At 39.2% G+C, this 24,079-nt stretch overlaps 1 protein-coding gene across 2 annotated transcripts in view; it reads right to left on the reverse strand.

Annotated features, from left to right (window-relative positions):
- LOC149133050 (uncharacterized) overlaps nucleotides 1-24,079 on the reverse strand; it is a 154,550-nt gene that overhangs the window by 123,741 nt on the left and 6,730 nt on the right. The window lies entirely within an intron of this gene.

The following is a 24,079-nucleotide window of genomic DNA, read 5'->3' on the forward strand; positions in this document are numbered from 1 at the left end:
ACTTAGCGGTTCAGCAAAAGCGACCGATAGAATAAGTACTAGGCCTACAAAGAATAAGTCCTGGGGTTGATTTACTCGACTAAAGGCGGTGCTCCAGCATGGCCACGGTCAAATGACTGAAACAAATAAAAGAACAGAAGAATAAAATTCACAGGATTTCCCCTGAATGAGATGCCAATCCATTGCAGGTTTATTCATTTACAGATGAGTGGACTGGGGCAATGTAAAGAAAATGAAGTATATTTTGTTCAAGAACACAACATTCCAACTGATCCAAGAATCGAAACTATGAACTAGTGATTGTGAGTGAAATACCCTAACCACTAGGCCACTTTGTCCAAATGCAAACCATCTGATTCAGCACTGTTTCAATTCTATCTAATTAGTACTCCTCATTCATTGGACAATGAACTTTGCTTGAGGAAAGTGTAAACAAATCAAAATCACTGACGTGGCTGATGACAGTACCACCTGATTGGCACTTGTGCTGGTGGAATGTTAAAAGCTCATCCGAACATTATCGTTGCCAAGGCTACAAATTGGCTCCTGTTCCGGTGACACGTGAAAAGTACCATTCAAGTGTGATCATTGCCAGTGTCGCCTTACCAGCACATGTGCCAGTGGCATGTGAAAAACAGCATTCGAGCATGGTCATTGCTAGTGCCACCAGACTGGCCCCCATGCAGGTAGCACGTAAAAAACACCTTTTGAGCATGGTCGTTGCCAGAACTGCCTGACTGGTCCTCATGCTGGTGGCACGTAAAAGCACCCACTATACTCTCAGAGTGGTTAGCGTTAGGAAGGGCATCCAGCTGTAGAAACTTTGTCAGATCAGATTGAGCCTGGTGCAGCCTCTAGCTCACCAGTTCTCAGTCAAACTGTCCAACCCATGCCAGCATGGAAAGTGGATGTTAAACAATGATAATGATGATATAATACAGATCTCACTGTTTCTTGGTCTCCCCTTTTGAGAATTTTAACCACCCCTCCCTTGCATGTTCCATTTATGGCATAGTTTCTGTGGTTTGATGTTCTTCCTGATGCCAACCATTTTGCAGAGTATACAAGAAATATTTTATTTTGGCACTGGTACTCTTGGCCTCATGGAAACTGAAGAACTATCTCTACCTTCTTCCACTGTCTCTGTTTATTCATAAACCACTTCAAAGAGTTCTGCATTGCATTTTACTGTGACACAAATACTAGAGGGGTTGCTTTGCCCCTCACAACACTAAAAGGGTCTTCTCTATGTTGTCCTTGTTTGTTGAAGATAATATGGCCAAGAGGGTGAACAGAAGAGAGAAAGAGAGAGAGAGAGAGGGGGGGAGAGGGAGAGAGAGTCATAGGCAACTACATGTTGGTTGTTGGTAAGGAGATTGAATACAAAAAAAAAATAGTATATCTGGATGAGATAAGAGAGAGTGATAGGAGGAAAACAGAGTGATGGAAGAGACAGTAACGAAAGTGAAAAAGATTGATGGGTGGCAACAAGGAGTGATGATGGATGGAGTAATATGACAGAGTGATGTATAGAAATAAAGATAGGTAATGGTGAGAGAGGATGATGCATGTCAGTTATGAATGTTAAGGAAAGGGGGAGAGAACGAGAGAGAGAGAGAGTGAGGGTTAGTAATAAAGGCATGTAACAACGATTGGGTATGAACAAATCTAGTGTTATCCTTCATTATAGGGGCAATGAAATGGGAGACAAGTACAGTGATTAAGAAGTGATGCTGTGTAGTGGTTGGATCCTAGTTCGTCTGTTATTGTTGATGATGGTCAAGAAAATCACATGAGAGAAGAAGGTGGGGCACAATGTAACCAGCTGTGGCCAATCAGTTAGATAGATGCAGAGAGAAAGAGAGAGAGAGAGAGAGAGAGAAAGAAGCAGGTAGATTTAAATGGGTGGTTAGGTGCATAGGTAGGGTGGTATGTATATTTATATATATATATATATATATATATATATATATATATATATATATATATATATTTATAAATATAAGTGAGGACGCATGGCCAGTGGTTAGGATGTTGCACTCACGATCACGAGATCATGGTTTCAATTCCTAGACAAGGTGCTGTGTTGTGTTCTTAAGCAAAACATTTCATCACACATTGCTCTGCAATCACTTTGACACCTGACATCTGGTACACCAATCCACTTGTTCAGGCAACATCAATTTGATTGCGGAAGCAAGCTAATGTATGGCACAAACATTTGATCGCTGCAAACAAATCATTTGTGCAGGTCGTTCGGCAAACTGTACATATACATATGTACTATTCATAGGGGGGGGGGGTGCCACTGTTGGTGTATCTTCACCAGGAAGGGCAGTTTCGTGCTTGCATTTCCCAGGTGTTGATGTTGATCTTCAGCGAGGCTTCAAGTGTGTCCTTGAAGCTCTTTCTCTGTCCACCTTGTGTGCACTTGCCTTCTGCAATTCTGTCTGTCTACCAGTCCTTCTATCTGCATAAAAACCTACTTATCTATGTTCCATTATGTCTATCTGCCAATCTATTTTTATCTATAAGTAGGCTATTCTAGACATACGCATACATGTGAGTATATGTGCATGTGTGTGTGTGTGCATGTATATGTGCATAATTACCTGTATATATATATATATATATATATATATATATATATATATATATATATACACATACACACACACACACACACATATATATATATATATATATATATATATATATATATATATATATATATACCTATAAAATGGTAAGCTTACCTATATATATATATATATATATATATATATATATATCTGCCTACCTCCTTACCCATGCACCTACCCACCCATCTACATCTATCTGTCTATCAGTCCATCTGTCTATCTATCTATCTATCTATCTATGTCTGTTCTCTCTTTAATATTTTCACACTCACCTATCAGCCAATTATCTATTAAATATGATCAATCTTTCTTTACCATTCTGGTGTCCATGGCAAATGTGATGCTACCTTTTACTACTACTACTACTACTACTACTCTACTACCTAGACAACTCCACCACCACCACCACCACCACTCCTACCACTTATTCATAAAAGTCTTAGAATTCTGTATCGTCTCGTTATATCCATAAACAGTCGTTATCCCAACAGCTGATATCACCATCGTCATCACCATCACCGCTGTCATCACAAGGCCGTCACCACATTCCCTACAACCTGCAACCTCAACCACCATCAAGACAACCAGCAAAATCAGGACATAACAAACAGCAACACCCCTCGTACTACTGCTATACAACAAAAGCCACAACTACCATCACCACCACCACCGCCACTACCACCGGCCAAACAATAACAACTGCTGCTACCATTGACACAATAACAACAGCTACCCCACCCACAGGCTATGCAATAACCACCACCACCCAAACTACCACCACAACAACAGCAACCACTACCACCACCATCATCACAACCACCACCACATCATAACTACCACTATCACGACCACCACCACCTCCATTTCCACTACTACTACTACTACCTTCACAACCAGTACCACCATCTCCACTACCATCACTACCTCCACCACCACCACCACAACCACCACCACAACTACCACAACCGCCTTCACTATCACCTCCACTATCGCCATAACCACCACCACTACTGCCATCATCATCACCACTACCACCACTACAACCACCTACATTACCACCACCACCAGGACAAACCACCACCATCACCCCCATCATCGCCACTATCACAAAGACGACGATGACCACCACCACCACCAACACCAACACCACTACAAACAACAACATCACCAACAGCGTCTGTCATCACCACTAATGTAACAGTCAACACCATTATACCACCACTACCACTACCACATTAACAGCTACAGCTACAACCACAACCACAATTACTACAAACACCACAACTACCACCTGCTTGGTACTCACCACTACCGACACAACTGCACCATCAACATCAAACACCACCATCACCTCCACTACCACCACTACCATCGCTGCTACAATATCATCACTGCCACCACCATTGCAAGCATCACTATCACCACCACCACCACCACCACCACCACCACAGCCGCCATCACTGTGGTGACGATGACGATGATGATGATGATGATGATGATTATCATCATCATCATCATCATCATCATCACCATCATCATTATTATCACAAAGCAGCAGCAGATGTGTTCCTAAGAGACTGACACACCGATATCAAATACCATTATAGCACCAATTCTATGACATCATGTTGTGAAATTCTCTCCATCTCTCCCTGTCCCCCTTCCATCTCTCTCCCTCCTCCTTCTCTCTCTCTCTCTGTCTCTTTCTCTCTTTCCCTTTCTTTTCAATGTGGAGAAACTATACTGACGTCACATTGACCAATACTGCACAAGTCAGTGCAATATCTCCATGGAGACATGACGTGTATTGAAACATATATTTATAAACATTATACATATACATACATACATACATATATATACAAACGTATATATATATATATATATGTATATATGAATGTGTGTATCTACATGGACATAGACACATATGCATCAATATGTGCAACATTCTATATCAAAATATAATTGAAGATGCATTAATATAGTTTGGAATGCAAAACTCAGCATGTGTGTGCATGTGTATGTGTGTGCGTGCATGCGTATGCATATGTATAAACAGATGCACACTTATATTTATATATAAGTATACATGTTTGTGTATTTACATCTATGTGTGTGCGTATATATACATATATATATATATATATATATATATATATATATATATATATATATATATATATATATATATATGTATTTAATATTGTGTGTGTATACTCTTCTTTTCTCTTTTACTTGTTTCAGTCATTTGACTGTAGCCATGCTGGAGCACTGCCTTTAGTCAAGCAAATCGACCCCCAGGATTTATTCTTTGTAAGCCTCGGTCCCGTTTGCCGAACCACTAAGTTACGGGGACGTAAACACACCAGCATCGGTTGTCAAGCGATGTTGGGGAGACAAACACAGACACACAAACATATACACACACATACATATATATATATATATATATATACATATATACGACAGGCTTATTTCAGTTTCTGTCAACCAAATCCACTCACAAAGCTTTGGTCTGCCCGAGGCTATAGTAGAAGACACTTGCCCAAGGTGCCACACAGTGGGTCTGAACCCAGAACCATGTGGTTGGTAAGCAAGCTACTTACCACACAGCCACTCCTACGCTTATGTATATATATATATATATATATATATATATATATAGGGAAAATTCACAAAAAAAAAAAACAAAAGACGAAGACAGGTGGTGTAGACTACAAACAGATGTATTAGTATAACGCTCGGGAAGTGAAAAGTCTCTAATGTTTCGAGCCGATATATATAAAAGAGGGGCTGCTGAAAAATTCCTGGCTTTGGATAAAAGAATATATTGGAGAATCAGTTAATTATGATTTTATTGACCATATTTCCCTCTCAGATTCACACACTTACTGCAGCAGTCCTTCAGTTTTGCCATACCCTTAGAGCCAGGAACTTTTCAACACCCCCTTGTATATGTGTGTGCATGTGTGTGTGTGTGTTTATATATATATATATATATATATATATATATATATATATGTATATGTCTACATGCACACACACACGTTTAACTATACATTGAAATACGCATTTAATTATATTTTTGTTAAATTCAAGATGAAACATTTATAGAGGAACAGAATGAGGTTATATGATGGTCATGCTTTTCTCTAAATCAATAGCAGAATGGAATCTTTGCTTCCATTGTTATTGCAGTTCAGCCCCTTGGCCTAGGTGAACCTTAATCACACTGACCTGTGGTGAAAAATACACAGCTGTGAACACCTTATCTATTCATATTTCAGTCAGTGTATAACACTACCTTTATCTAAATGTGTCTGTCTCAGAGATTTACCAGCTATTTCTAGCATACTGAGTCACCACATAGTAGTTTGATTTTTCACCCACTCTTGATTGCTGTTGGTGACGTACTGTACCCATATATGCATTTGGCAGGGTTTCTACAGCTGGATGCCCTTCCAGAGTGGTTGGCGTTAGGAAGGGAATCCCACTGTAGAAACTCTGCCAAATCAGATTGGAGCCTGGTATAGCCACCTGGTCCATCAGTCCTCAGTCAAATCGTCCAACCCAAGTTTTACAATTATTATTATTATTGTTATTATTATTATTATTATTATTATTATTATTATTATTATTATTAAGGTGACGAGCTCGCAGAATCCCTAGCATGCCGGGTGAAATGCTTAGTGGTATTTCATCTGCTGCTATGTTCTGAGTTTAAATTTCACCGAGGTCGACTTTGCCTTTCATCTTTCCAGGGTCGATGAAATAAATAGTAGTTATGCACTGGGGTCAATGTAATCAACTAGCCTCCCCTTCCCTCAAAAAACTTTTCAAGGCCTAGTGCCCAGAGTAGAAATAATAATAATAACAATTATTATTATTATGTTGTTTTTTTTTTCTTCTTTCTTCAAATTTTCTTCCATTTCTCGCCGAGTGTTTTCCGTACACCTAGAGCAGAGAAACTCATTGTATGCATTCATTATTATTATTATTATTATTATTATTATTATTATTATTATTATTATTATTATTATCATTAAGACAGTGAGCTGGCAGAGTCCTTAGCATACTGGACAAAATGCTTTGTGGTATTTTGTTTGCCTTTACGTTCCGAGTTCAAATTCCACCAAGATCAACTTTGCCTTTCGTCCCTTCAGGATTGATAAAATAAGTACCACTGGTCTGATGATTCTGTCAATCTACTGATGTGAAGTGACTTCAATCTGGAATTGAAACCACATCAAGTTCTGATCCTGTGAACAGCTGAGTCATCACATTATAATTACAAAAAAGCAATATTGTATATACATATTAAAGTAGTTGTATACTGCCAACTTAACATGACAGTCTCAATAAGGGAATATACTACTGCTATTTAGCCCTAGGAAGCTGGACCGCTTCCTGTCGGCCTTGACACATTTCCTGTGACCTTATGTTTGCGACGGGGAGACAAACTCCTCCACCCAGCCTAACCTGCATTCAGGGACATGTTTCTGAGTCTTTGCTCGTCATCAGCCTGAAGTAGCACGACTAGCTAGTTGAAAAAGTCTGTGAACCCTTCGCAAACATATAGGTGGAGGAGTTTGTCTCCCCCTCGCAAACATAAGGACACAGGAAATGTGTCAAGGCCGACAGGAAGCGGTCCAGCTTCCTAGGGCTAAATAGCAGTAGTATATTCCCTTATTGGGACTGTCACGTTAAGTTGGCAGTATACAACTACTTTATCGCATCACTACTGCTTAAGTCTCACTGAGAGATTTAGAAATATATTATTTCTAATTTATATATATATTAATATCCTAAAATCAAAGTGCCACATAAAAAAGCACTAGTGTTGGTGCCACGTAAAAAGCAGCCAAAGTGGCTGGCATTAGGAAGGGCATCCAGGTATAGAATCCAAGCCAAAACAGGCTATGGAACCTGGTGTGACCCCTGGCTGTGCCAGTTCCAGTCAAGTCATCCAACCCATGCCAGCATGGAAAATAGACATTAGATGATGATGATGATGATGAAAACAGATTGCTACTTATTGACATTTCTTCCTTCTCCTTCTCACCATTCTTCCCCGTCTTTGACTGTTTGTCTGTGTCTCTGCCTGTCTGTCTGTCTGTCTGTCTGTCTGTCTGTCTGTCTGTTTCTTTCGCTCTTTCTTTGTTTCTTTTGTTATATCAACACTTAAATTTTAAAATATGCAAATATATTCTTTGAGCAATTATTAATTAATAGTTAAATTAAATATTGATTTCTTAACATTGGCATAAGCCCATAAATTTGTGAGTGAAAATCATAATTGATTAAATTGGTCCTGATATATTATTACTCCTGTGTTATTTTATTTTATATTTATTTTATCAACCATGGTAATTTGAGATGAGAAGCATGAATAAGCTTGTGTCTTTGGTAAGATTTCAGCATTGGATGTTAAAGTACAAAAAAAATACTATTTCCCAACATATCTAAAAAATATGAAATAACATATTTTAATCTACAGGGTGTCTACAAGGTCTGGGTACACGGAGTAAATAAAATCATAACATAAACAATTAAATATAAGAAATAATAATTTCTTAAAGTATGTGTTAATCCCCAAGTATGCAGACTTTGTGGACACCCTGTATTATTTGCTGCTGGTTAATACATGCATTATGACTATTAACTCAGCCAACATTACACAATCTTTGGATTTGACTCAAGCTTAAGTACAACTTTTAGGCGAGTGTTGACATCTATGTGATGCGTACAGATATCAATGGTTGCATACATAATGTTGATCACTTAAAGTGGATGGAACTTGTGGAAGAGAGAGACCCAGAAAGGCATGGGATGACGTACTGAAGGCCGATCTCAAGACACTGAGCCTTACTAAAAAGATGACGAAGGACCATGATATCTGGCGCCTCACTGTACTCGAGAAGATTCATCCACCAAAGCAAAATTCTGGTGCCACATAAAAAGCACCTGGTACACTCTGTGGAGTGGTTGGTGTTAGGGAGGGCCATCTACCCATAGAAACTATGCCAGCACAGACAATGGAGCCTGGTGTGACTCCTGACCTTGGCAGTTCCAATGCCAACATGAAAAATGGACAATAAATGATGGTGATGATGATGATAATGATATATTCTCTTATTCTCTTACTTGTTTCAGTCATTTGATTGCGGCCATGCTGGAGCACCACCTTTAGTCAAGCAAATTGACCCCAGAACGTATTCTTTGTAAGCCTAGTACTTATTCTATAAGTATCTTTTGCCAAACCGCTAAGTTACAGGGACGTAAACACACCAGCATCGGTTGTCAAGTGATGTTGAGGGGACAAACACAGACAAACAAACATATACACACACATACATATATGATGGGCTTCTTTCAGTTTCTGTCTACTAAATCTACTCACAAGGCTTTGGTTGGCCCGAAGCTATTGTAGAAGACACTTGCCCAAGGTGCCACGCAGTGGGACTGAACCCAGGACCACGTGGTTGGTAAGCAAGCTACTTACCACACTGCCACTCCTGTGTCTAGGAAATTAAATGTTATGGCCAGTCATAGAGTGACTATTGGTTTCACATCTATAAAGTGCTTAGCAGTATAGGTGACTTGTCAGATTCAAATGGCCAAAGGAGGTGAAACAAAAAGCGTTCAACTCTGACTCTGACTCCGACTCCTGTACTATTTGGCAACCCTGACTCTGATTCCTCCTTATGTAAATAAGTGATTGTGGTCTACGTATCTCATAAAGCATATGCATATGCTTGTACTTTGAGTAGGCCTATATCTTATAACTGGTTTATATTAAAGAAAAAAGAAATTGTGAGTCAGAGCCTGAGTCGGTATAGTTTTACTGACTCCGACTCCACAGCCCTGTATACACACACATGTGGTTAAGAAGTTTGCTTTGTAACAAACAACATGATTTCAAGCCCATTCCCCTTTGTGCATGAGTTCACATTTGCACTGCTCGACAACCAGTGTTGGTTTGTTTACATCCTTGTACCTTAGCGGTTTGACAAAGGAAGGAAATAGAATAAGCACCAGTCACTGAACGGTGGCCATGATGGAGCACCACCTTGAAGCATTTTCGACAAATGAGTCAACCTCAGTACATATTTTTTTCAAAGTATGATACGTATTCTGTCAGTTTCTTTGTTGAACTGCTAAGTTATAGGAACAAATATGAAACCAACACTGGCTGTCAAGTGGTGGTGGAAACAAACACAAACACACATACACACAATGGGTTTCTACAAAGTTTTCCTCTACCAATTTCACTTGCAAAACTTTGGTCAGTCTGATGTACAAGACACTTGCCAATGTGCCATATATATATATGTGTGTCTTGGCACATGCATGGCTGTGTGGTTAAGAGCTTTGTTTTACCAATCACATGGTTTCATGTGCAATCCCACTGTGTGGCACCTTGGGCAAGTGTTTTCTACTATAGCCTGAGGCTGATCAGATCCTTGTGACTGGAACTGAAAGAAGCCTGTCGTATATATGTACAGATTTTGGCCAAGAAAAGAGAAAAGATATGCACACACACACACACACATCATCATCATCATCATCATCACAATCATAATCATTTAGTGTATACTTTCCATGCTGGCATGGGCTAGATGATTTGAATGAAAACTGGTAAGCTGGAGAGCTGTGCCAGGTTCCGATCTGATTTGGCATGGTTTCTAAGGTCGGATGCGTTTCCTAACACCAACCACTCCAAGAAGGTAATGGGTGCATTTTTTATGTGCCACTGTCATGAGTGCCAGTTATGTGACACCAATATCAGCCATAACTATGATTTCACTTGGCTTGTCAGGTCTTCTCAAGCACAGCATATCGCCAAAGGTCTCGGTCACTTGTCATTGCCTCTGTGAGGCCCAATGTTCACCAGATCGTCCCATGTCCTCCTGGGTCTACCTCTTCCACAGGTTCCCTCCACAATTACAGATCAACCTTATTTTACACAGCTGTCCTCGTCCATACACATCACATGACCATACCAACTCAGTTGTCTCTCTTGCACACCACATTTGATGCCTCTTACGCCCAGCTTTTCTCTCAAGATGCTTTCACACTGACATTGAACATCCAGCAAAGCATACCAGCTTCATTTCTTTCGAGCCTATGCATTTTATTTAACATATACATGCTCACACAAGACCCACATTAGATACATCACTGGTATTATTAACAAACCAAGAATCTAACAACAGTCCTTCTGTAGCACTTACATAGCCTTTCCTGCCATTTTGGGTCTTCTGGATACCAATACCTCTCATATACACATATGTACATAGCTGTGTGGTAATAAGCTTGCTTCCCAACCACATGGTTCCGGGTTCGGTCCCACTGCATGGCACCTTGGGCAAGTGTCTTCTATTATAGCCCTGGGCCGACCAAAGCCTTGTGAGTGGATTTGGTAGACAGAAACAGAAAGAAGTGCATCATATATATACGGTGTGTGTGAGTGTGTGTGTGTGCGTGTGTGTGCTTTGTCCCCAACAACCAATTGACAACCAGCGTTCGGGTGTTTATGTCCCTGTAACTCAGTGGTTCTGCAAAAGAGGCTGATAGAATAAGTACTAGGCTTCAAAAACAATGAAGTATTGGGGTCGATTCGTTCAACTAAAGTCCTTCGTGGTTACAGTCAAGTGACTGAAGCAAGTGAAAGGTAGAAGATATGTCATCATCATCATCAACGTCATCATCACCACCACCACCACCACCACCACCACCACCACCACTATCACCACCACTATCGCCACCACCACCACCATCGTCATCATTTAATGTCTGTCCTGCATGCTGGTATGGGTTGGATAGTGTGGCAGGGTCCGAAAAGCAGCAGGACCGCTTCGAGCTCCTAATGCATGTGCATGATGGTATGGGGAGGAGGGGGTGAGAGAGAGGGAGAGCAAGAGAGAGAGAGAGAGAGAGAGAGAGAGAGAGAGAGAGAGAGAGAGAGAGAGAGAGAAAGGGTAACAGATGAGCACAGAGACAGACGGTTAACAACAGAAACAAAGAGACAGTATCACAGTGCACCTCCCCCCCCCAACACCCACCCCACCCCTACCCTCTCATACCATACCATACTATAGAATAAGACTGGATCTGCTGTAAATGGATAGAAACCAACCAAAAAGTATGGTTATTCCAGTAGCTGAGACGTCTTATATAAATGTACTACTGTGGTTCCTTTGTCTGCTGACTGCTGCATCTGCATAACTGGTGCACATTGCATCGACATGCATTGTAAAGATTTGACCTATTGTTATGACTTCGGTAAAGAACAATGCGTGGCATAGATACAGGCATGGATGCACGATAAGATGTTTGCTTCCCAACCTCATGGTTCTGGGTTCAGCCCCACGGAGTGACATCTTGGCCAAGTGCCTTCTACTGTTGCTCCAGGCTGAACAAAGCCTTCTGAGTGGATTTGGTAGACAGAAACTGAAAGAAGCCTGTCATATATATGTGTGTGTTGTGTGTGTGTGTGTGTGTGTGTGTGTGTGTGTGTGTATTACAGTTCTATATTTAAGACATGAGGAATTATGTACATTATTTACATTTGACGGACATTTGTCCTCATCTTGTTTGTTGTTAACACGTTTCAGCTGATATACCCTCCAGCCTTCAACAGGTGGCTTGGGGAAATTTCGAACCTCGGTTCTCATCCCTAAGGTATTTTTCGATGTTATTATTATTATTATTATTATTATTATACAGTTCACTGTATAATAATCGAACTCAGAATCTTTGGGTTAGTAGCCTGCGCTCTTAACCACTATGCCATATGCCCCAAGACACCTGATGAAGGCTGGCGGGTATATCAGCCGAAATGTTGTGTTAACAACAAAGAAGATGAGGACAAATATCCATCAAATGTAAATAACACAAATAATGTATATATATATATATATATATATATATATATATATATACTCTTTTACTCGTTTCTGTCATTTTGACTGTGGCCATGCTGGAGCACCACCTTTAGTTGAACAATTCGACCCCAGGACTTATTCTTTGTAAGCCTAATACTTACTCTATCGGTTTCGAGCACTTTAACATGTTAACTTTTAAACCAACCATATCTGGCCCAAATAGTCTACCTTGTTCAATGTTGAAACTGGCCAGATCCAACCTCTTACACACACCCTACAATGTCATTCTAAAAATAAACAATCAACATCTTCAAAATCTCGAAGCTAGAAGATAATGCATAATTAATTCAAAACAGTGAGAATAATTCAGCATTACATACGACAGCATAATCTGAATGCTTGAGGGTTAAACCTGGAGAAACCAAGCCCTCATCAGGTCTGAACATAACTATTGGGTTGTCCGGAAAGTTCGTGCTGATTTATAGTAGCTTACCTTTCGTCTTATTTGCCATGAAACCACCTCAATTCTGGGAAGAGGGTATTTTCAAGTTAAAGGAAAGATGGAGAAGTATTGTGCAACAAAATGGTTCATATTTGGTTGATTAAAAATGTAACGGCAAGAATTTATTGACCTTTTTCTTTCCATTAAAAATCGGCACAAACTTTCCGAACAACCCAATAATTTCTTACCAGAACCAAAAGTAAGAAAATCAAAACTGAAGTCACCAGAGATTGATCTCAGAATTCAGAGAAGTGTAATCAATATCAGAAGGCCCTTTAGCCTCTCTATCAACTCACTACCTTAAAATATGAAATGTGTTGCATTTGCTAGGGACTGATTATAAGATTCTTTTGGGGGTAGGAACTGTGATGGTGCATGAAGTTTACATTTAAATATATGATGACAGGTGTCTGGAATGATATATATACTCTCTTTTACTCTTTTACTTGTTTCAGTCATTTAACTGTGGCCATGCTGGAGCACCGCCTTTAGTTGAGCAAATCGCCCCCAGGACTTATTCTTTGTAAGCCTAGTACTTATTTTATCGGTCTCTTTTGCCAAACCGCTAAGTTACGGGGATGTAAACACACCAGCATCAGTTGTCAAGCGATGTTGGGGGAACAAACACAGACACACAAACACACACACGCACACACACACACATATATACGACAGGCTTCTTTCAGTTTCCGTCTACCAAATCCACTCACAAGGCTTTGGTCGGCCCGAGGCTATAGTACAAGACACTTTCCCAAGGTGCCACGCAGTGGGACTGAACCACCTGGAACAATGTGGTTCGTAGGCATGCTACTTACCACACAGCTACTTCTACGCCTATATATATATATGTCTGTGTTTGTCCCCCTCTCCTCCATCCACCATTTGACAACCACTGTTGATGTGTCTACGTTCCCGTAACTTAGCAGTTCGGCAAGAGGGAATGATAAAATAAGTACCATGCTTTTGAAAAAAACAGGTACTGGTGGCAATTTTTCCAACTAAAATTCTTCAAAGCAGTGCCCCAGCTTAGTCGCAGTCAAATGACTGAGACACGAAAAAGATGAAAGTTGAAAGATCTATTCATCTCCATATGACGGATATGACTGTCTGTTTTTTTTTGTATATTCATTCACCCGTCTCCATCTCATTCACTCCGTACAACCACCTGTCTGTCCAACCATCCACCAATCCATCCATCTATCCTTCTTCAGCTACTCAATTCATATCGAGACAAGATACATATGTACTGTACAAATTAATCATTACATTTCACCGTTCTCGTCCTTATGCAGGAAAACATTGTCAACTGTTGCTATTTTTAGCCTGACTACGACTGCATTCTCCTCACATGCAAACGTATACATAATTGCCTGTAAAGAAATAGACTAACGCAAACACAAATACATGATACGCATACATGCATATGCATATGCATATTTATATAATATGCATATGCATGCACTAACATATTTACTTTTCTCATACATGAACGTAAAAATAAATCACACATAGATGTACACACACACATACATACACAGAGATGGACAGCAAGTCAGCCTCAACTATGATTGATGGTTGTCGTGTTGTTAAACATACACAACATAAATAACCTCATATATACATATGCGTGCACACTGAGCTGCTCCTTTATCTTTCATCTTCAGTTATTACAGCCACCTAAAAACTGGCAGTGTCAGTTGTGACAATAAATGTTCCAGTTGATCCAATCAACGGAACAGCCTGCTTGGGAAATTAACGACATGCAAGCAGCTGAGCACTCCACAGACAAACGTACTCTTAGTGCAGTTCTCACGGAGATGCAGCATGACATAGAATGTGACAAGCAGTGTTTCTCAACCTCCTTGCCCTTGCGTAACCCCTAAAATAAATTACATGTCTCAAGGAAACCCTACACAATATACATATATATGTATATATATATATATATATATATATTTATATAATGTGCATTACTACAGAAAAAATAATAATGCCACACGCTGGACTTCTCATATATATATATATATACCATATTGTTCTCATATTTTTATTCATCGTAGTTCACGTGGTAAACATACATACATACATACATACATACATACATACATACACACATACATACATATATACATATATATATATATATAATAACCCATGCCGCCATCTCTGAAAAGAGATGGCGGCGTGGGCTTCTGCCCCGACATCCGAAACTCAGAGTTTTATCATGGCTACCGAATAATTGTCACATATTATTTACAGATAAATTCCTCTATTTACATAATATCGAAGTCTCTTTCTTTCTTTTGTTGTCTTACCTTTTCTCTCAATATATATATATATATATATATATATATATATATATATATAACAATTGAAGCATGGAAGGTGTTTATGAACCATTTAAGAAACACACAAAATCTGTTAGATTCACTTCAATATTTAAATTTAATTTGCCAAAATATTTTCATTGCTTTGAGACTGCGACCTATTCACTGACAAAATTCCATGCAGCTTATAAATATCTTCCACGCTGTAATTGTTTTCGTTCCAGCACACGATCTCAGATCAGGTCACTTGCTATGCAAGTACATCTCCGTAAATATATATATACACATATATATACACATAGGAATCAATTAGAGGGGTTTAATACCTCTAAGGGATAACTAAATTCAAAGTCGCTCCTGGTTATTACCTGGGTAGGTACAGCCTTTTGTAAGTTTGTACGGGAGCAGGTGGTTCGGTTGGTAAACCGTAATTTAGGTTATATAGGAGAAGAAAATGGATATAAGGGGGAAACTTGTGGTTTTCCACGAGTTTCCTCTTGTTCTTATATCAATTTTCTTCTCCTATATATGTCGTCGTCGTCGTTTAACGTCCACTTTCCATACTAGCATGGGTTGGACGATTTGACTGAGGACTGGTGAAACCAGATGGCTACACCAGGCTCCAATCTGATTTGGCAGAGTTTCTACAGCTGGATGCCCTATATATATATATATATATATATATATATATTCATTTAAAATACAAAGATGCCTGTAATAGGACATCTAACCCGCTAGAAATAGCAGCAAGACTACATACCACAAAAAAGTAGGGATAATTTCGAAAGGGAATGAAAAATAAAAACATTTACCAATCTATATTCTGTACCATGGTTTCAAGTCAATTTTTTTAAATGAATAATACATAGTCTATTGACTGTTTTTTACCCTCGCTAGACCACTGGTGGTAAATAAAATTTCAAAAATTTTTTTGCTACCCTGTATTTTATTAATATATATATATAATGGGGTGATAAATATCAGTCTGGAACTGGTACTTGTCTTCCCATCACTCTTCTCCTCTATCTCTTTTTCTGGTAGAAACCACCTGCAGTCAGACCTGGAGAGGTATGAGCTCCACCTTATCTAAAAATGTCCAAGATATGCCATTTCATGACAGAGCTCCTATGATGTCATCAAGGAGTTGAGGGCCCATGGGAAGAGTTGCATTGTAACAGAATTGGTTGCAGGATGATAGTGCTGACTGCAGTGTGAAAGTGTTGGTTGCAGTATGATAGTGTTTGTTACAGGCTGATATTATTAATTGCAGGATGACAGTATTGACTGTAGTATGATAGTGTTGTTTGCAATTGATAGTCTTGGTTACAGTGCAATAGCGCTGGTCGCAGGATGATAGTGTTGGTTGCAGCACAATAATGCTGGTCACAGGATGATAGTGTTGGTTGCATTATAATAGTGTTGGTTGCAATATAATAGTGCTGGTTGCAGGACAATAATGTTGGTTGCAATACTATAGTGTTGGTTGCAGTATGATAGTGTTGGTTGCAGCACAATAGTGCTGGTTGCAGGATTATAGTGTTGGTTGCATTATAACAGTGTTGGTTGCAGCATGATAGTGTTGTTTGCAATTGACAGTCTTGGTTGCAGTACAATAGCACTGATCACATGATGATAGTGTTGTCTACAGCACAATAGTGCTGGTCACAGGATGGTAGTGTTGGTTGCATTATAATAGTGTTGGTTGCAATACAGTAGTGTTGGTTGCAGTAATGATAGTGTTGTTTGCAATTGACAGTCTTGGTTGCAGTACAATAGCGCTGGTTGCAGGATGATAGTGTTGGTTGCAGCACAATAGTGCTGGTTGCAAGATTATAGTGTTGGTTGCAGCATAGTAGTGCTGGTCATAGGATGATAGTGTTGGTTGCATTATAATAGTGTTGGTAGCAGTATGATAGTGCTGGTTGTAGGACAATAATATTAGTTACAATACAATAGTTTTAGTTGCAGTATGATAGTGTTGGTTTCAATATGACAGTATTGGTTACAGAATAATAATGTTGTTTGTAGTGTAGCAATATTATTTGCAATGTGATAGTGTGTGGTGCAGTCTAAAACTCTTGGATGGAGTGTTGTAATTTTGTGTATCGTGTAGATTGCCATATCATCATCATTTAGTGTCTGCTTTCCATGCTGGCCTGGGTTAGACGGTTTGAGTGAAACTGGTAGCCTGGAGAGCTGTACCAGATTCCAATCTGATTTTAGTTTCGTTTCTATGGCTGGATGTCCTTCCTAATGCCAACCACTCCAAGTGTGTAGGGGGCGCTTTTACGTGTCACTGGCACTGGTTATGACTATGATTTCACTTGATGATATTCTTTTCTACTCTAGGCACAAGACCCAAAATTTGGTGGTGGTGGGGGGGGGGGGGGGTGCGATTAGATCAATCTCAGTATGCAACTGGTACTTAATTTATCAACCCCGAAAGAATGAAAGGCAAAATTGGCCTCGGCGGAATTTGAACTCAGAATGTAAAGACAGACAAAATACCATTAAGCATTTCGCCTGGCATGCTAATGTTTCTTATTTCTTTATTGCCCACAAGGGGCTAAATATAGAGGAAACAAACAAGGACAGACAAAGGGATTAAGTCGATTACATCGACCCCAGTGCGTGACTGGTACTTAATTTATCGACCCCGAAAGGATGAAAGGCAAAGTCGACCTCGGCGGAATTTGAACTCAGATCGTAGCAGCAGACGAAATACCACTAAGCATTTCGCCTGGCGTGCTAACGTTTCTGACTGCTCACCGCCTTACTTGATGATAATATTACTTGTAGTACTGCTGTCAATATGGTACTCTGATAGTTCATGTTTATTGCAGTGTGGCAGTATAGGTTACAGTGTGACAGTAATGGCTGCAATGCAGTATTGTTAGTTGCAGTGTGTTACTGTGGGTTTTATGGTAGTATGGTTATGTCTATTACAGTATTGCAGTGTCCATTGCAGTGCAATACTATTGGTTGCAGCATGGTAGTGTTGAATGTAGTGTGGTAGTGTTAGTTGTAATGTGAAGGTATTGGTTGCAGTGTGTTAGTGTTGTTTCTTTGCACTGTGATAATTTTTATTGCTGTATAGTAGTGTTTGGTGCAGTGCAGTAGTGTAGGGTGTAGTATGGTACTGTTAGATGTAGTATGGTACTGTTAGATGCATCATGGTACCCTAAACGGTTGTTATACAACATTGGTTGAATGAGGTCATGTTAATAGCTCTAATACACTGTTGCCTAGTGTGTTAGTATTTATATATAATGTAGTATTGGTTATAATATAATAGTGTTAACAATTGTAATGCAGTGTTGGAGACAGTAGTGCTAACAGCTGTAATACAGAGCTGTTTACAGTATCGTAGTACTAATAACTGTAACGTAAGTGTCCGATACAATACAGCAGTGTTAACGGCTGTAACGTAAGTGTCCGATACAATACAGCAGTGTTAACGGCTGTAACGTAGCGTTGACAACAGTAAGGCAGTGTTAATAAGTGTATTAGTGTTGGATACAGTGTTAATAGCTTTACTGTAGTATTGGCTACAGTACAATGGTGTTAATAGCTGTAAAGCTATTGACCGATTCAACGAGTATCTCGAGGTGGATGTTCTACATGCCAGAAATAGCAACCAAATTTTCTTCTAATTACGTACTCATTAAAAAATATCGCGTAACAGAGTGTTAGGTATAGAAAAAAAAAACAGGGTAATAAAGATTAGAACGCCTTTCATAAAACATCTGCTTAATTAGAGCGCACAACAGGAGCTAAATAGACAACATAAGCAGCAAATGAGATTCGTTTGGTAGTGTTAATTGCAATGGCTGGCGATTATACCGGTTAATGACAATGAATGTTGTAATATGTTAAGATAAGGTAATGTTCGTTAAGGTTTCAAATTCTCTGACGGTCTTTACACTAAGTATTTAATTATTTGACTTACTGAAGCTAGTTAGCTGGATATTAACACGCAGATTGTTACTGAGTAGTCTAAAGACACGTGTACCCTCCTCCAACGCAACGTAATCTTCACGCCGAACCAGTATGATATAACGTGACATGGCTTAAAACTATTGAAAAAGGGATGAATCGACTTCTAGTATGGGACTGGTGCTTATTTATTGACCTATAAGGACGAAAGGCAAAATTTACCTTCATAGATTTTGAACTCAGAGCGAAAACGAATTCCCAAAGCTCTATCGATTCGACCAATTCGATAACTTAATGGTCGTTATGCTGTAAGAATATTTAATCTTTTTATTATATTTTTAGATATAGTTACTATGGTTTTAGATATATTTATTTCATAGTCTGCAAAGATGGGAGGGTAGCTATAGTAATTTATTATAAAATTATTTATAATATAGTGTTCGATATTATGAAAATGTAGTGCTATTGATTCTTGTGCAGTAGCATAGCTGAAGATTGAACGGGGACAGCGGCCCGCGCCGGGCTACGCTTTTATGGGGGTAGTACCAAGGCTGTCTTAACAGTATTATAGACATCCGGACAAAAAACTGCATTGGACCTTATAAATATCTATGGATAGCAAGCCATAGCATAGATAGGGCCTCTAGACGCATAGGACCTCTAAAAGACTTCTCGGTATGCCAATGCCTTAAGTTGACACTGGGTGGCATTTGGGGGGGGGGTCTAGTGTATAAGCCTGTATAGGCTTAAGGGTTCCCAGGAGAGGTGGGGCAGCAAATACTTAAGATACACCACTGTTCTTGTGTAGCAGTGTAGTTGCAGAATGGAAGTGTTAGAGCGATGTAATGTGGTGTAGTTGATTGTTTATTAAGTGTAAATTAAGTGTAGAAGTTTTACTAATGGATTTAGGGCGTTTGACCCGAGCAAAAAGAAAAAGAAAATAGTGCAGTATGGTGTACAACAACATGTGGTAAACGAATATGAAAAAAAAAAAATGCGCGCTGGCGAACGGGGAGAGGGCTCGGAAAATTCACATCGGGAATGTTCCGAGTCCTCTCACCACTTCCCCGTCGGTCAGTGAAAAAATTTTTTCTTGTTATTCGTTTACTACACATTATTTTACACCTAGTACACTATTTACTATTTTTTTTTTACTTGTTTCAGTCATTTGACTGCGGCCATGCTGGAGCACCGCCTTTTAGTCGAGCAAATCGACCCCAGGACTTATTCTTTGGAAGCCTAGTACTTATTCTATCGATCTGTTTTGCCGAACCGCTAAGTTACGGAGGCGTAAACACACCACCATCGGTTGTCAAGCGATGTTGGGGGGACAAACACAGATACAAACACACACACACACACACACATATATATATATACGACGGGCTTCTTTCAGTTTCCGTCTACCAAATCCACTCACAAGGCTTTGGTCTGCCCGAGGCTATAGTAGAAGACACTTGCCCAAGGTGCCACGCAGTGGGAATGAACCCGGAACCATTGTGACCGGGTGTTAACGTTGAGTTTTCCGATCCTGTGAGATTGATCGTGTGAATTTTCCGAGTCGTCTCCCCCCCCGTTCGCCAACGCGCATTTTTTGCTTCATATTCGTTTACTACATGTTGTATACACCTATTGCTCTTTTTTTTTTTTTTTTGCTCGTGTCAGATGCTTTAGTTTGACCGGATTTAGTACATGAGTGATGCTACGTGTGTACGTCGATGTTTATCACTGTGGTGGAGGTAAAGAATACGCACACCACCCGTTTTCGGCGTAAGCCTAAACCCTAACCCTAACCCTAAAAACCGAGTGTTCGTATTCTTTACCTTCGCCAATTACTGTGAGTTTTCGGCACAGAAGTGTTACAGCGATGTATTATGATGTTCTAGAAATATACGAAGTGTTAATTAATATATGGCAGTGTAGTTCCAGTGTAGAAATATCACAGTGTAATTAATATATAGCAGTGTAGTTCCAGTGTAGAAATATCACAGTGTAATTAACATATGGCAGTGTAGTTCCAGTGTAGAAATATCACAGTGCTAGCTTTGTCGCTTGCAGAAACAAGATAGACTTTGATTTTTATGTGACGGTATACACGTATCACAGTGTTAAACTATCGTTTGCAGAAGCAAGGTAGCCTTGTTCCTCACGTGGCAGTGTAGTTTTAATGTAGAAGTGTTGCATGCACTGTTATTCGTTGAAGTGTAAAGCGGTACTATTGATTATTGCATGGAAATATGGCGATACTGATTACAGCTTGGCAGTGTAGCGATAGTGTAGCAGCCGAATTCTAGTGCTGTAATAGAACCATAACGATAATGGTAGTAGTGGTGGTGGAGGTGGTTGCATTCCTGGTTGCAGTCTATATTTTTACATTGCTATAGTGTGGCGTTGTTGCAGTCTTTTCAGTGCTGGAACTGTGACAATATTGGAATATCTAGTATTCAGTTCATACTACATTCTTCAACAGGAAACGATACGGCATAGAACAGACAAGCAGACTACAAGGAAAGAAGAATTACAAGCAAATTGCGTTAGGACGTACGGGTTGATGGTGATGGTGGTGGTGGTGGTGCCAATGTTGCTACCGATGAATGGGAAATTAAATCTAGATTATTTATTTATTTATTTATTCCGTCCGTGCCTTACAAAATAGTGTTTGCAGAATATTGAATGATATTAATATTTATGTCTTGTAAAATGGTGCTTGTAGAATAACGGAGAGCGATACTAACACAAACACAGCGTATATATATATATATATATATATATATATATATATATATATATATATATTACAGCTATCTTTAACTATGTCACCAGGACCATATCATATGCCATTCATGATAGCATTTTTAAAGTACGCGTATCACTCGCTCACCCCCCTCTCTCTCTGTATGTATATATAAGCATATATATATATATATATATATATATATATATATATATATATATATATGCATATATATATATATGCTTATACATATATATGCATATATATATATGCTTATATATATATATGCATATATATATATATATATATGCACATATATATATATATATATATATATATAGAGAGAGATTATAAATATGTGTGTGTATGCATATATATCTATTCATATATATATATACACACACACACATACGGGCGTACTTGAAACGTGTATACGTACACAGACATACACACATACATTCACACACACACATGTATGTGTGTACGTATGTAGGTATATGTATGTACGTAAGTAGGTAGGTAGGCATGGACTGGTTGATTCTTTATGAATATTAAGTGTATTTCCATCAAAACGTAATTTAAAAATAAACATCTATTGTTTGTTCAAGCCTAGATAGAATTTAAGAAGAAAACAGAAACAAAATAAAAATTATTATTTTAAAATTCTCCTTCAGAGGAAATAGAGTTTTAATAACAGACCCAGGGGAAGGAATGAGTCCTGCAACAAGACACGAATTCGCAACCAATGGGCCATTCCACACCCTATTTTATATATCTTTATAGAGGAATTCGGCAATTCATATGGCATATTCTCTTCCCCCCCACCTCTTTCTCTCTCTCTCATTCAATCACAACCACATTTACTTATCGATTTGTAGCAGCTGGTAAATAACTGTTCTTCACAACATCTTCATATTCCGGACAGGAAAATATAAAAATACACAAATAAATAAATAAATAGAAGTGATTTTTTTTTATGAGGTGTGGGTGGAATGAGAGACTTAATTACCCTTTTACTCTTTTACTTGTTTCAGTCATTTGACTGTGGCCATGCTGGAGCACTGACTTTTTTTTTTTAGTCGAGCTAATCGACCCCAGGACTTATTCTTTGTAAGCCTAGTACTTATTCTATAGGTCTTTAGCCGAACCGCCAAATTACGGGGACGTAAACACACCAGCATCGGTTGTCAAACGATGTTGGAGGGACAAACACAGACACACAAACATATACACACACATACACATACATACATACATATATATATATATATATATATATATATATATATATATATATATATATATATACACACATATATACGACGGGCTTCTTTCAGTTTCCGTCTACCAAATCCACTCACAAGGCTTTGGTCGGCCCGAGGCTATAGTAGAAGACACTTGCCCAAGGTGCCACGCAGTGGGAGTGAACCCGGAACCATGTGGTTGGTAAGCAAGCTACTTACCACACACCCACTCCTACGCCTATTTTATAGCACAAGCAGAGAATCCAAAGAACTAGTCTTCGGCAACATAACGGTGACGATAAGGATTTCATCGTATTAAACATCAAAGTCCGATAAAATCGATTGTAGAGGAGACGGAAACAAGGCAGTCTTAACAATATTGTAGGCCCACGGGCCATGCAATGGACTGGGACGCATTGACAGCAAGCCACGATATACATAGATTGATATTTGGACCCCTCCACCCGTAAGGTCCGAGGGTGACAATCAGGATGATTACCCAGTGTGTCTATATCTTAATGTGTCACTGAATATATAAGGTGGTGAGATGGCAGAATCGTTACCGCGCCGGGTAATATGTTTGGCGGCATTTGGTCCGTCTTTACGTTGTGTTCAAATTCCACCGTTGTTGACTTTGCTTTTCATCATTTCGGGGTCGATGAAATAAGTACCAGTTGAACACTAAGGTCGAGGTAATCGATTCCCGCTCCCTCGAAATTGCTGGCCTTGTGCCAAAATTTGAAACCAATGTGTCACTAGGTAGAGGTATAATTGACTGAAGTGACTTACCCTGGTATATTACAGGTG

The sequence above is a fragment of the Octopus bimaculoides genome, chromosome 12, assembly GCF_046866305.1.
Source record: "Octopus bimaculoides isolate indiv1 chromosome 12, ASM4686630v1, whole genome shotgun sequence".
In the NCBI taxonomy this organism is placed as follows: Eukaryota; Metazoa; Mollusca; class Cephalopoda; order Octopoda; family Octopodidae; genus Octopus; species Octopus bimaculoides.